The 16258-nt window shown below is 40.3% G+C and overlaps 1 long non-coding RNA gene across 6 annotated transcripts in view; it reads left to right on the plus strand.

Moving 5' to 3' along the window:
• The first annotated feature begins 6630 nt into the window (after nucleotides 1–6630).
• The window catches only part of LOC138752378 (uncharacterized), a 98264-nt gene continuing 88636 nt past the window's right edge, over nucleotides 6631–16258 (plus strand). For 5 of the 6 annotated variants that reach the window (XR_011350576.1, XR_011350580.1, XR_011350579.1 and 2 more), the window contains exons 1-3: nucleotides 6631–6796; nucleotides 7612–7696; nucleotides 9539–9647. This is a non-coding gene — a long non-coding RNA (uncharacterized lncRNA). The remainder of the gene's footprint in view (nucleotides 6797–7611; nucleotides 7697–9538; nucleotides 9648–16258) is intronic. The other variant, XR_011350577.1, reaches the window with a different exon arrangement.

Consider the following 16258-nt stretch of genomic DNA (forward strand, 5'->3'; position numbering starts at 1 on the left):
ATGTAATTTCTTAGCGATCTGTTTCCGTTTTCTTTTACTTTTTTTCAGCAATTGTACCATTAGAAGCTAGTTTAACACCTCTAACTACTTATAAACTTTTTAAAAAGTTTCAACGGGACAAAACAATAACAAAGAGACAGGAGAGGACTGGAACTTTACGTAATCTTGCCACGCCCCCCCCGATATCCTCCTTCTTCAAACAAAGTGGATTCCCCTCTGCCACCATCAACTCAGCCCTCACTTGCCTAATCACTATTGCCCACATCTCTGCCCTGGCCCCTTCTACCCCTATGCATAGCAAGGACAATTCCCCTTGTGCTCACCTACTATGCCATCAGCCTTCACATCCAACATACCATCCTCGACCACCTACTACCAAATCCATTCACCATGACCCATCTTCCCTTCTAACCTCTCCACCTTCTGCCGAGACTGCTTCCGCGGTTCATTCTTCCATTCCCACCAATTACCCCCTTGGTTCCTATCCCTGTGACTTCAGGAGATGCTCCACTTGTGCAACACCTACTCCCTCACCACCATTTGGGGCCCAAACAGTCCTTCCAAGTGATGCAACACTTCAATTGTGAATCTGCAGAGGTCATCTACTGCTCCTGTTGTGGTCTCCTCTGTATGGAGAGGCTGGGAGATCATTTCGTTGAGAACCTCATCTCTGACTGTCTCAGTAGCAGAAATCTCCCAGTGGTCACCCATTTAAATTCCCATCCCATTTCTTTGTTGCCATGTCTGTCCATGGTCTCCTGCACTGCCATACTGAGTCGACAGCGAAATGGAGGAACACACCTCATATACCATCTGGGCACCTTCCAACAAGATGGCATTAACACCTCCAGTTTCCATTCCCCACCCCCACACCTCTCCTTTCCTGTAGCTCTGTCTCTCTTTTCCCTTTTCCCTGTCACCGTGACCCCAGCTGTACCTTTACAGAGTGGAACCCCACCCCTCTCCTTATCAAGTCTCACCTCTCTTTTCTCCTGGCCTCTTCTCCACAACCATCACCTTTAGTCTTTTGGTCTGTGCTTCTTCCCCTGCTATTTGTTTATTCAGATGCTGCAGATTTCTCTCATACCTTGAAGAAAGTCTCCAGCCAGAACATCAATAAAGATGTATAGGTATTATTGGCAATATATCTTTACCTGCTATGGATGCTGCCTTAACCTATCAAGTTCCTCCAGCATTTCTGTGTTTTTACATAATGACAGAAATTTTCAGAGAATTGCTAACAATACTGAATATTTTAAAAGACCAAACAACCCATTGAAGAAAGAGGTGGAATTGTTTAACACCAATTCATTAGATTCACAAGACGACAAAGCCAAAAATCATTGGATCATCCGGATATTCTTGCTCCACGTGCAGATATTAAGCCTGCAATTCATCAAAAAGCAAAAGAAAATTGCTGATGCTGGTAATCTGATGTAACAAGGAGGAAAATTGCTGGAAATAAATGTCACAGTGGATGCAAATGAACATCAAATCAATGAATTTTCATCCAGTTTGAGAAAAGTTCAAAGATTGAACAGTTTAAGTTTCACAGCAAGGGGATGGGTGATGAGAACAAAATATCTGGGGTGAAGAGCAAAATAGATTGAATCATGAAGCCTAAATTATCTCTGATAAAAACAATTCCTTCTTCTGAATCCCCCAATCCACAAAAGAAACCTCCACTTTTTCAATTTTTTCTCTATTTCGCTCCACTTAATCTTTACATTCATAAAAGGCTTCTTCAATTTTTAAAAAATTATCCTGTACAGTATCCACTGCCTTAATGCATCAATTAACATCACTTAACCACATTCATATCATTCTTCACAGAAGACTTTTCTTCACAAATATTATTCATTTTATTTTTCATTTCCAGAAATCCCTGATTTAACTGTGTAGACATCTGTACTGACATGTTTTCCATCTGATGAGCAATCCCTTCCAAAATCGTAAATACAGAATCCAGTCCAGGTTTCACTACTCTCTTGAGGCCTACCTTCCTTGATCCCAGCCTCCATAAATTCCTCCTGCCTTGATTCCAGCATGGCAGGACTTCTTTCTTCTTCAGCCGCGCTTGCCACTCGTCCAGTGCGGCTGCAGGTCTGCATCCCTGTCAAAAGCCCTCCTTGAGGGGGCTGGCTGAAGGGGGAGGGAAGGGGGTTTATTATATTGTATAAAAAATCTTTTTATCTGCTGTTGTTATTGATTTTACGTTGTTTTTAAAAGTTTATAAATAAAGTTTAAAAAACATCAAATCCATTTTTTATTTCAACATCAGAATTAAAACTTATTATGAACATGTCACAAAATTTGTTGCTTTGTGACAAAATCACAGTGCAAATATTTATATAAGACATCTTACAAAATAAATAAAATAGTTGAGATAGTCAAATGGGTTCAACAGTGGCTAAAAGGTAGATGCCAGAGAGTCATGGTGAATAAATGTCTGTCAGGATGGAGGCCAGTAACAAGCAGTGTGCCTCAGGGATTGGTGTTGGGTCCCATGTTGTTTGTCATTTACATTAATGATTTGGAGAATGGAGTGGTAAATTGGGTTAGTAAATAAGCAGATGATACAAAAATAGGGGAAGTTGTGGTTTTCAGAGACTGCAGAAGGATTTGGACTGCTTAGAAGAGTGGGCTGAAAGATGGCAGATGGAGTTTAATACTGATAAATGTGAAGTGCTTCATTTTTAGAAGAATAATCAAAACAGGACATATGCAGTGAAGGGGATGGCATTGAGAAATGCAGAAGAACAGAGAGATCTTGGAATAATGATTCGTAATTCTTTGAAAGTGGGATCTCATGTGGATAGAGGTGAAGAAGGCCTTTATGAATCAAAGCATAGAATATAGGAGTTGGGAAGTGATGTTGGGACTATTCAAGGCATTGGTGAGGCCAAATTTGGGATACTTTGTGCAGTTCTGGTCCCCAAATTATAGAAAGGACATCAATAAGATAAAGAGGGTGCAGAGAAGATTTACTAAAATATTGCCTGAATTGCAGTATGTTTCTTCTTTGGCTTGGCTTCGCGGACGAAGATTTATGGAGGGGGTAAAAAGTCCACGTCAGCTGCAGGCTCGTTTGTGGCTGGCAAGTCCGATGCGGGACAGGCAGACACGATTGCAGCGGTTGCAAGGGAAAATTGGTTGGTTGGGGTTGGGTGTTGGGTTTTTCCTCCTTTGCCTTTTGTCAGTGAGGTGGGCTCTGCGGTCTTCTTCAAAGGAGGTTGCTGCCCGCCAAACTGTGAGGCGCCAAGATGCACGGTTTGAGGCGTTATCAGCCCACTGGCGGTGGTCAATGTGGCAGGCACCAAGAGATTTCTTTAGGCAGTCCTTGTACCTTTTCTTTGGTGCACCTCTGTCACGGTGGCCAGTGGAGAGCTCGCCATATAACAGGATCTTGGGAAGGCGATGGTCCTCCATTCTGGAGACGTGACCCATCCAGCGCAGCTGGATCTTCAGCAGCGTGGACTCGATGCTGTCGACCTCTGCCATCTCGAGTACTTCGACGTTAGGGGTGTAAGCGCTCCAATGGATGTTGAGGATGGAGCGGAGACAACGCTGGTGGAAGCGTTCTAGGAGCCGTAGGTGGTGCCGGTAGAGGACCCATGATTCGGAGCCGAACAGGAGTGTGGGTATGACAACGGCTCTGTATACGCTTATCTTTGTGAGGTTTTTCAGTTGGTTGTTTTTCCAGACTCTTTTGTGTAGTCTTCCAAAGGCGCTATTTGCCTTGGCGAGTCTGTTGTCTATCTCATTGTCGATCCTTGCATCTGATGAAATGGTGCAGCCGAGATAGGTAAACTGGTTGACCGTTTTGAGTTTTGTGTGCCCGATGGAGATGTGGGGGGGCTGGTAGTCATGGTGGGGAGCTGGCTGATGGAGGACCTCAGTTTTCTTCAGGCTGACTTCCAGGCCAAACATTTTGGCAGTTTCCGCAAAGCAGGACGTCAAGCGCTGAAGAGCTGGCTCTGAATGGGCAACTAAAGCGGCATCATCTGCAAAGAGTAGTTCACGGACATGTTTCTCTTGTGTCTTGGTGTGAGCTTGCAGGCGCCTCAGATTGAAGAGACTGCCATCCGTGCGGTACCGGATGTAAACAGCGTCTTCATTGTTGGGGTCTTTCATGGCTTGGTTCAGCATCATGCTGAAGAAGATTGAAAAGAGGGTTGGTGCATTGATACAGCAATGATACAGCAATTGCAGTATGTAGAATACAAAGAAAGATTGAGTAGACTGGGTCTTTATTCATTAGAGCTTAGAAGGTTGAGGGGGATTTGATAGAGGTGTTTAAAATTATGAAGGGGATAGATAGAGTAGATGTGAATAGGGTCTTCCCCTCGTGAGTAGGTGAGATTGAAATGAGAGATCATGAGTTAAAGGTTGGGGGCAAAAGTTTAGAAGTTACATGAGAGGGAACATCTTTACTCAGAGAGTAGTGGCTGAGTGGAATGACCTTCCAGAAGAGGTGGTTGAACCAAGGTCAATTTTGTCATTTAAGGAAAAGTTGGATAGGTGCGTGGATATGAGGGGATTGGAGGGTTATGGACAGAATGCAGTTAAGTGGGACGAGAGGAGATCACTTAAATCGGTACGGACTAGAGGGGCTGAGATGGCCTGTTTTCATACTGTAATTGCCATATGGTTAAAAAGAAAATGTAAGTTAGTGTCTGTGGTTCAAAGTTCATTCAGAAATCTGATGACAGTGGAGAAGAAGCTGTCCTTTTCCCAGTGATAGCAGAGTAAAGTGTCCATGGCCTGGGTGTTGGGGGGGGTGGGGGGGGAGGAAAGTGATGTCCTTGAGGATAGAGGCTGTTTTCTTAAGTCACTGACTCTTGTAGATGTCCTCGACAGAGTGAAGACAGATTTGTGTGATGTGATAGGCTGCGTTAACAACCCTCTGGAGATTTTTCTGTCCTGAGCATTGACACTTACCATATCGTGATACAAGCAGCCAGAATGCTCTCCACACCTATAGAAGTTTGAGAGTCTTCAGTGACATACCAAATCTCCTCAAACATCTTACTAAGTTTAGCAATTGACAAGCCTTCTTTGTGATTGCATCATCATGGAGGCTCGAGAACAGATTCTCAGTGATGATGACGTCCAGGAATTTGAAGTTCTTGACCCTCTCCACTGCTGTCCCCTCAATGAGGACTGGTTCCTGTTCTCCTTATTTCCTCCTGAGGTCCACAATCAGCTCCATGATTTTGCTAACGGTGAGTGCAAGGTTTTTGTTGTTATACCATTCAACTAGCTGATCTATCTCTCCAGTACACTTCCTCATTGCTGTCTGTGATTCTGTTGACAACCATGATGTCATCAGCAATTGTAGATAGCATTTTGAATTGGGCCGAGCCACCCAGTAATGGGTGTTGACAGTGAGGAGAGCAGTGGGCTAAGCACACATCCTATTTTTAATTTTTTTTTAAATTTTTTTATTTTTCACACTATAAGCCATAACGACCAAAATACATACAGACATTTTTCTCTTGAATATATAGTGTCATTTTCTCCCCTATTTCCCCCCCTCCCTTCCCTCCCTCCCTCACTCCCCCCCTTCCCATTTATTCAAAGTTCAATCTATAAGATACATTAAACCGGTTAAACAATGTCATCACTTAAAAATAAACAAGAAATTTTTATCTTTTACTTTTATATACTGAGTCAGTTCATTTTGTTGTCTCCTCCTTCTGTCATTTTAGGTGGTGGAGGTCCGTGGTAGGATTTCTCTATTGTGTTTCATGTATGGTTCCCATATTTGTTTGAATATTGTGATGTTATTTCTTAAATTATATGTTATTTTTTCTAATGGAATACATTTATTTATTTCTATGTACCATTGTTGTATTCTCAAGTTGTCTTCTGATTTCTAGGTTGACATAATACATTTTTTTGCTACAGCTAAGACTATCATAATAAATCTTTTTTGTGCTCCATCCAAATCGAGTCCAAATTCTTTATTTCTTATATTACTTAGAAGGAAGATCTCTGGGTTTTTTGGTATGTTGCTTTTTGTGATTTTATTTAATATCTGGTTTAGATCTTCCCAAATTTTTTCACTTTCTCACATGCCCAAATTGCATGTACTGTTGTTCCCGTTTCCTTCTTAGAGCAAACACATCTATCTGATACTGTTGGGTCCCATTTATTTAACTTTTGGGGTGTGATGTATAGCCTGTGTAACCAATTATATTGTATCATGCGTAACCTCGTGTTTATTGTATTTCTCATAGTTCCGGAGCATAGCTTTTCCCATGTTTCATTCTTTATCTTTATGCTTAGATCTTGTTCCCATTTTTGTTTAGGTTTACAGTTTGTTTTGTCGTTTTCCTTTTCTTGCAGTTTGATGTACATGTTTGTTATAAATCTTTTAATTATCATTGTGTCTGTAATCACATATTCAAAATTGCTTCCTTCTGGTAACCTCAAACTGTTTCCCAATTTGTCCTTCAAGTAGGTTTTTAGTTGGTGGTATGCAACATTGTATCGTGAGTTATATTATATTTGTCCTTCATTTGTTCAAAAGATAATGATTTATTTCCCAAAAAAAACAATTTTCTATTCTTTTGATCCATTCTCTGAAGGAAAGGTTATTTATTGTGAAAGGGATTAGCACACATCCTTGAAGCTCCTTGACTGTGGTCTTCCGATGAGGAAGTTAAGGAACCAGTTGCAGAGGCACAGGGTTTGGAGCTTGTTGTCCAGCACTGAAGGAATAATGGTGTTAAAGGCTGAGCTGTGGAGAGCAGCCATATCTATGAGGTGTTGTTGACTTGGTGTTCCAGAGGTGAGTGGAAAGCTAGTGATATTGCATCTGCTGTGGAGCGATTGTGCCAGTAAGCGTATTGCAGTGGATCCTATACTTTACTCATGTACCCAATTCTGGAGTTCTGGCCACAACCAACCTCTCAAAGCATTTCATCACAGTAGAAGTTAGTGCGACTGGGCGATAGTCATTGAGGCAGCTCACTCTGCTCTTCTGGAGCACCGGGGTGATTGATGTCTTTTTGAAACAGTTGGGAACATAAAACATCATTTTAAGCCTACGAGTGTTACATAAATTATTAATGGTGTCCTATTTTAACTTCTTCATTAACAAAGCAAACTTCAGAGTGCTTGTCTTGATTCCTTGACTAGTTAGATTATAGCTACAGGAAGCAATAATAGTTGAGTCTTATAAATTATAGTTGACTGTTTCCCATCTGAAGGCTACTATCTTATGCCATTACCTTCACAACACTTAATGTAACATTAAAAGTACAAAATATTATTTGAAGAACAAAAATGAAAATTGTTTCTTTGCTGTGTGTTGCAACTTGAGATCTCACAACATTCCTTTTCAACTCATGTCAATTTCAACGATCATTTCTTGCTTTAAATAGTTTGACTCCATTGAAATCAGTGGAACCTAATGACAGGATGAAAAATTGAAATTACGGACACATAATCCCATGCTCTCTGTAAGGAGTTTGTACGCTCTGAAAATGCAGCAGAAATCCAGTGTATAGGAAGATCTCACACACAATAGGAACCTCAACAATTTCAGTGATCTTTGTTGATGGACAAATATTAATCAGGACTCATCTGTTTTACTTTAAATAGAACATGGCTCCTAAGGATCTGAGTGCTCATATTTTTGAACAGCATATGAACCCACTTTTGGACCAAGGAGAAACAAGTACGATTGGTAGGCAAGCTTGATACTTTACTTCAAGCACAGTGAATCTGTCAAATGAACAAATCACATTTTATACACAAAATGCATCCAAGGCTAATCCACTGGCAGAGTCAATGGGACATATGCTACACATCAGTTTGTAAGACTCAACACATCTTAATACCCAAACAATTGGATACATATAGATAATGAGAAAAGAATGTTTAACCCAAGGGTTAAGTAGAGGGAAAGGACATAAAATCCTGTTTTATGACAAAATTTGAATTCACAGATTCAATGCACAGATGTTTCAGGAATATAACATCAATTATATTCTCAAGTTGTACAACCTTTAAACACATGCTTGATTTTAAAAAAAATCCGAGGCAAAAAAAAATTTCTGCTCTCCTAGGATATTTAGCATCGAAGTAAACATTATCTTCTACTCACAGAGATTAATATTGAGTTTGGTAATATGCAGAGAGAAGGTGAGAAGGTCAGGATGACTGAAAATGTTGACAATAAGAGATTAAAAACGTGTGCACAGGAGGAACTGACACACATTCCCAAGAACTGCCTGAACCTCGATGGCAACTATCCATTAGAATGGTGGAAGCTCGACTGGGACTCATCAGGCAATCTGCACATGCACTCAGATCATTTTCCCTTCTGATGGGTCTTGAAAAGGGTTCTGGCCCAAAACATCAACTATTAATTTTGTGCTATTGATGTTATTCAGCCCATTGTGTTCTTTCAGCAGACTGTGTTTTCTCTTCTGCTCGACCTGGCTCCAATTGCTGGACAGGTTTCACTATAATCATCAATGGTGTTAGTTTTACTCAAGAACTTGGCAGCATTACTCTCCAAAGTATATTGTTTTGCCTCAAGGCTGCGATGTAGTCTAGAGCAAACCAAATCAGAATATAAAAATAACAACCTGCTGAAGGAACTCAGCAGGTTGAGCAGCATTAGAGAAACAAAAAGCAAGGTCAAAAGTTTTTGTCAAGACTGAGAGTGCGGGGAGTGGGGGTGAGATTGCCAGTATAGTGTGGACAGGGTTGAAAGGTTTGGGCAGAGGTCAATAAACACTTGTGCAATTGTAAGGTACCAACATAATCAAGAGATTCAAAAGTTAAACCACAAAATCATAAATTAAATTTAAATTTAAGACATACAGTCCATTTCAGCCCACAAGTCCATCCATGCCGCCCAATTTACACCCAATTAACCTATACCCCAGGTATGTTGCGAATGGCGGGAGGAAACTGGAGTGCCAGGGGAAAACCTAAGCAGACACAGGGAGAGCATACAAGCTCCTTACAGAGAGCATGGGATTATGTGTCCGTAATTTCAATTTTTCATCCTGTCATTATGTTCCACCGATTTCAATTGGGTAAAACTATTTAAAGCAAGCACTGATCATCTTTAATCTCTGTCGCAAGAGCCACCAATGACAAACTTCTTAATGCCAGTTTGTCCTCAATTGAGGAAGTTGGACTTCATATCCTGCTTTTGTAATTCCACAATCCCAGTTCCTCTAGTGGAACTCCAGTTCAGTGCAACTTGCAGTCTCTGCTATACTGCCTGCTCAGCACAGAAAACCAAGAACAAATTTCTACCTCATCACATCCTCAAAGCACACATATGCAAAACATGTTTTAAATGTACTTCCACTGTGCCAGTAACAAAATAAAATCCACAAAGATTATTGAGTAAATTAATCTCATATATCATAGTCTAAAATATTATTAGCATATTCATTGCCAAGAAAATAAAAATGCAGGTGGCTTGCTGAACTTTGGCATGCAAGATTCAGTATTCTTGATGCACAGATGGCCACGTTAACGGTTTCTGCGGAATCTGTTTCCCCAGAGCTGCCAAGTCTTCGAGAAAGAAGATTGCTTGTAAAATTATTTTTCGGTGGGGAGAAGAACAGGGAAACATGGCATCAGATATTCCTATGCACAGTTTATTCAAAAAGGTAACTTTCCCACGCAGTTTGCCAATTTAAAATTTGCAAGTGTACTCTGTGTGACAAAAATCCAACTGCACTGTAGAGAACGGACTCTCCGATCAGATGTTACTGGTGGAGATGGAGCCAAAGGGAAGGTTATTGGCTTCAGATTATCGTAGTTATTACAAGAAATAATTCATTTTATTTTTTTAATATTTTTATTAATTTTACTGAAGAACTTGTACAAACAAAAAGGGTACAATTCAAAAAGATAGAATAGACATTTAGTTTATCTAAATAAGATATTCCATACATCACTAACATATATAAATTGTAGATAATTTCATAATTCATATTCTAAATAGTATATACTTTTTTAGAAAAAAAATCTAATAATACAAAAAAGAAGCAAAGAAGAATATAGTAAATAGTAGAAGAAAAACTCAAACCATGTTGCCAGATGCTATATATGACTGGTATTAAAAGAAAAACAAAGGTTAAAAAAAATAAGGAACATGGAAAAGAAACAAGTCAGACAATTACAATGGACTAAAATTATAAAGTAAGAGTGAGTCATAAATTACCCCCATAACTTATGGAATCTTTTATCTGCTGTAATATTAATTGAATTACAAATATTTGCCATATTCAAACAGGACATGCCATGCAACCACTGATCATGAGTAGGTGGGGCAGCATCCCTCCATTTAAGTAAAATCACGTACCCCGCCAAAAGAGAGGAAAAAGAAATGGTGCGACTCTGAACCAGAGATAAAGAAAAACCATTCCCTCCCATGCCGATGAGGGCCACCAAATGATTTGGTGTTAAATCTACAATGAAAAGTTTTTTTGAGTATGGAAAACCTCTCTCCAGTATTTTTCTTGATGAAGACAAGTCCAAAAACATATAAATTAACGATGCTTCTCCTTTCTTACACTGACACACCAGGGAGTCATATCAGGATGAAAACAAGACAATTTAGCCTTAGACAAATGTACTCTATGTACCACTTTGAATTGTAATAGACAATGTCAAGTACATGACAAAGTGCTATTAACCAATCCACATCAGATATAGTCAAATTTAAATCCTTTTCCCAAGCATTTTTGATTTAAGTCTGATCTGAACATCACAATTTCTCATAAATAAAACAAAAAATGAAAATCAGTCCAGGTGAGGGAGGCCTGTAATTGTCTTTTTTTTGTGGTGAATACTATGGATGCTTAACTTACAATAAAGAACTTCATTTTTGAATGTTTCACAAATATCCCAAGATGCCCAATATAAAATTAATTTGAAAAACAAAAATACACAACAGCATAATTTGCTTTTATAGTGGGACTCAGCGTTGACTAGAAAAATGTGTGCCGACCAGAAAATGCTCTTCTTCAGACAGAGAAGTGCAGCAAGTACAAGTGCTGATTCAAAGGGAAGAGAGAGTTCCCAGCAGAAGAGAGTTGGCATCCCCATTCATATTCAGAAGTGATGGACTGAAGGATATCAGTTCATAGGTTAGATTGAGAAAGCTGGAGTTATCCTTGGGGCAAAGAAGAACAAAAGGGGATACAATTGACAGACACAGGCCATAATGAATTGAGATAAGGTAAACAGAGAGAAGATGTCCCTATTCAGTGGATGCTTCAAATACCAAGGACTCATCTTTGAAGTGATGGAGAAAGAAATACACTGGGGGAGTGACAAAAAGCTGGTGTTTAATCAAGGGATTGGTTGTGATTCAAACAGCTCTGTCTGCAAAGCTATGAAACAGTCAATCGGGTCTCACAAAAGAAAAGATATGCTTTAGAAGGAAAATAAGGTGCAAGGTCACGGGGGAAGGGAGATCAATTGCACTGACAAGGTTCCCCCCCAACCAAGGTGCAGATTTGACCCGCTAAATGACTTCCTCTTGTGCTTTAATTGTGCATAAAGAAAAATGACAGTATTGCCAGAGCTGCTGTAACAGAAGTGAGTCTGCTGGTGTAGACCCACGGAGAGCGAGGAGACACAGCACTCCTCTGTGTTCTACTGCTCAGTCCAAAACTATTGATGGATCTGTAGAGGCATTAAAGTGCCTGTTAAAGGAGCCAATAGTGGTTTATTTTAAAATCCTGCGACCCAAAGTTTGGGCCCAAGATGGCTGCACCTAAGATTGGCGGCAGCCTTGAGACTCCCGGGAGCAGAGGACTGGCGCAGGGTGCCAGAAAACAGGGAGCCCACCCCCTGTTTGAGAGGGAGAAGCTGAGATGACCCACAGAATGGTGGGCACAGCAGCAGACCAGTGAGGGGCTTTGTGGCTGAAGACACACGTGGACGGGTGTTGGCGACTCGAGGCAAGAGACCCATGCAACATGCTGGTGACTGCGGTCAAAGGACCCACATCAGGCAATAGACTGCTGAAGACTGGCTCGCGACTGACTGAAGGCATACCAGATAGCAGAACCGGGATGCAAGAGGGTGCCAAAGGCACTGAAGACATCCTGATTGTGTCAGAGGTTTGGATCTGGAGCTCAGGTTGCCGATGGTTTGGACTGGAGTCTGTGTGGCTACAGAGGCTGCGGAAGTGCTGGAGGAACATCCATGGACATGCAATGTCTCCAGAGGAAACACTCTTCTGCTTCCATTTCTCTGACGGTAAGAGGCACCCAGCAATTTCTACCTCACGGCAGACTAAAGCACATTTCATGTACACCTGTTTTATTGCATGAAAATAAAGGAATCTTAAATTAAGATTTTGCTCAGTCTCACCATTAAAATCATGGAAGAGAGGTGGATGTCATTAGTGGATGCTAGCAATAGCTATCCAAAGCCAAATATACGCTTCCAAACAATTTGGTTGAAATGACTTAAATGCCAAATAGAAGCTCCACATCCATTTTTCATTACAGTAAGAAACAATTGCCAAGAATCGGAAAATAATGATCTACAGGCACAAAGACACATTCCTGTGTGCATTTGTTTCTCTTAAAACTAAAATAAAAAGCTAAGATTTGATAATGAGATGTGCATGTTCCAACTCAATTCAAAATAGTCCAGAACAACTCATTAAAATTCCATCACATCGATCAATTCTTTGTGTTCAGGTACAATAAGAAATCGGATTACAGGCATTTGGGAGTTTGCATATGCATAGCATTTCCATATACTGCAGCAATTGTTGCATGCACATGGTTCACATGAACACTCCATGTCTCCAGAGACTGTGAGGAAAGTGCAGTGATATTAATCTGCAAATAACATAATTGACAGCATTGCATATTTTTCTGCATTTTCCATGAATTTAACAAATGGTGAAATATTGCAACATGCTGTTGTGCAGAGAGACTTATGGGTACTCAAGCATGATAGTGAAAAGTTGGCTTGCAGGTGCAACAGATAATCAAGGCAATTGAAATTTTTATTTCTATTGCTAGAAGGATTGAATTTAAGAACAGGGAGGGTCTGTCTGCGCTTGGGGAACTGCATGTAGTTCTGGTCTCTTTTCTGGAGAAGGGTTTTGGATGTGCTGGGGAGGAGGTTCACCAAGATGATTCCAAAGACAAGAGGGTCAGTCAAGGAGAGACTGGGTTGCCTGAGACTATACTTGCTAGAATTCAGAATAATGAGAGGAGAATCTCAAAGAAACATAAAATTATGGAAAAGATAGAGAAGATAGAGGCAGGAAAGTGGTTTCTACTGCTCAGTGAGACTAGAACAAGGGGACATAGGCTCAAGAACTAGGATGGCAGAGAAGAGGAACTGCTTTTCCCAGAATAATGAATCTGTAGAATTCTCTGCTCTTTGAAGCTGCAGAGGCTGCCTAATTAATATATTTAAAACAAAGATAGGTTCTTGCATAGTAGTCAAATTAAAGAGATGGGGAAAGGGACGGTCGGTGGAGCTGAGTCCACAGCCAGGTCAGTCATGATTTTATTGTCAAGGAAAAGGCTCAACGGGCCAGATGGCCAACTCTTACATCTCGTTCTCATGTTCCTATTTTATATTAAAATGCAATTCTCTTTTGAATCTGCTTCCACAAGTTCAGTCGGTGTGTTCTATCAACAGCTAACCATGTAAGCTACAAGTTTTTCTTCATTTTTCTTGTCGCTTCTTGCCAACTCACTTAAATTTTTTTCTACACAAATCCATTCATTGTCAATAAACACCAATGTGATTTAAAATCTATAAGCTACATTTTTCCCACGTTAAGAGTTTGTCGTTACAAGAGACAACGATCTGCACCATTTAAAGCCCAAGTTATTATGAAGGAAGCTCACCACAAACCTCTCCAGGACAATAGGAATGGGGCCATAATTGCTAAATGTGACTGCAATATCCACATATCACAGATGAATTAAGGAATGCATATCTCCCTTGTGTTATATTCAAGCTTTTGGATGTGAAAATATGGATTGCATCCATCCACACAGAAGGAGATCACATGTAGTGAAATGAGGATGCCAGCACACGTGCACTTTTTTTTTAATCGTAGAGAAAAATATGCTCTCATGCTTTTTCTCACACATAAATATGCTCATTTTTCTCTTGTACACATCGATAAGCACACAATCATTCTCACGTACACAGATAGGCTCTCACTCCTTTCCTCTCGCATGCACACACTTCAAAGCAGCAGAATGATGTTGCTGTTTTCAGAAGTAATATACAGATAGACTTGTAGCTGTCACCAACAAAAGAAAAGCTGACTGCTGCAGTGATGGCTTTAAAATGGTTTGTGTCCAGAATGTTGAGCACTCAGAATTGAAAGCTAACTTCTTCCATGGCAAGTATTCAAACTCTTCATTGAAATCATTTTTTTTCAAATGTCTTGTGTTTAAAAATCTGATTAAATTGATTAGCAAGTTTATTTTCCAGCAGCAATAAAATACCATTAAATTTCCTAATTGCAATGTTTTTTGAGATTCATTTACGAGGGGACATCTTTAATATGTGATTAATAAAAATGCAAAATTCAAAATATAAAATTGAAATTAAAACAGAAGATGCTGGGCACACTTAGCAGGTCAGACAGCAACTCTCTAAAGAGAAATATCCAACATTTCAGGTCTGCAACCATTCATCAGAACTATGTACTGTAGCAAAGGGATGAATCAATTCTGAATGCCAATAATGAACTCTGAAAGGGTTGAAACAAAAAGCTGCATTAGATACAGTTAACAACTACACATCACTTTGATGTCTACTTGATAGAGATGTCATTTCAAATGCAATCATTCTATCCAAAGGTAGTAAATCAGAATTGGATGTGGGGTTTCTTGGCTGAGACTCATGCCCACAAATACTCGAGCAGTAAAAGGGAGTCAAACAATGGACAAACAAAGGAGAGTCTCATGTCTGAAAACATGAAGTGATTTGGTTGGTAAGCAGGGGTGGCCTCTGGTTACGACCAAAGTAGAGGTTGCACGTGTTCACTAATTAGCATTTGGAGCTAATCATACACAACCATGTGGAGATTAAATGGTTAAACATTGATTTTTCTTTTTAAAACATTTTATTAATTTGATAAGAGAAAAATATTACATGTATACTTTGTTTTGATATTAATAGCTTTTATATAGTGCAATACAGAATATGAGTCACATTGTGGCAACCCATATACGTGAAAGTGAACCAGCTCCCAAAATGATGGTCATACTGTGGAAAAACTGACCTGTATCCAACACAAGGTTTTAATCTGGTCTGATGACATCACTAATGATGTCACTTCCTGCCAAGATGCTATAATGTTTATATTGATGTCTATATTAGCTCAGTATAGAATACTTTGCTACATTGGTGACCCTGATGGTTCAAATGATATTTAGACCCTGACATGATTTTTTAAAATTTTTTTGAGGCATGCTGTGGCTCTGAAACTGCCAATGTTTTGGACTTCACAACCATGTGTATGGTTTGACCAAGCAGAAACCCAATTTCAGTTGAAGCAGATGACATCTGATTCCATGTGGTACTGCTATGTAATAAGTGCCTTGGATCAAGAGACAGCATGCTGAATTTCTGATTTTCTGCAACAACCTCCAGAGGAGGGCAACTATATGGCACTCAAGAGTCTGCTCATGCATACCTTTAGCCTCTCACAAAATGAGTGAGAGGCCAGTTTATTTCACTTGGATAGTTTGGGAAACAGGACCCCTTCTGTGCTCTTGAATGAAATGTTGACACTAGCGGGGTATAGGCCCTGCCTCATGTTTGAGCAGACTTTCTTGGAGCAGTTGCCAGAAAATATCCACATGCTGCTGGCTGATGAGGATTTCAGCCACCCACAGAGAGTCATGGCCCATGTTAACATTCTATGGTGGGCTAAGCAAGAAAGTGTGACATCTCATAGGACAGGTCACCATATCCTGCTCACAGCAGCAGGACTGTGCAACGCCAACATTAGATCAGCAGCCGGGTCGATCAAATCCATTGACAGACCACCAGTCGACCAGGAGACAACGGGACGAAGATGGCACCTATTGGTGTTTCTACCATCAATCATGGGGCGCATAATCTTGCCACTGCTGACCTCCCTGTGCATTTCAGGGAAATGCAGGAGCCAGCCATTGCCAAATGCTGTGGCAGCTGGCCATCAAGACAGCCTTTTATATGTCTGGGATAAACATTCTGGCTGGCATTTCTTGGTGGATACAGTGGCTGA

This window comes from Narcine bancroftii, chromosome 2, assembly GCF_036971445.1.
Source record: "Narcine bancroftii isolate sNarBan1 chromosome 2, sNarBan1.hap1, whole genome shotgun sequence".
Classification (NCBI taxonomy): Eukaryota; Metazoa; Chordata; class Chondrichthyes; order Torpediniformes; family Narcinidae; genus Narcine; species Narcine bancroftii.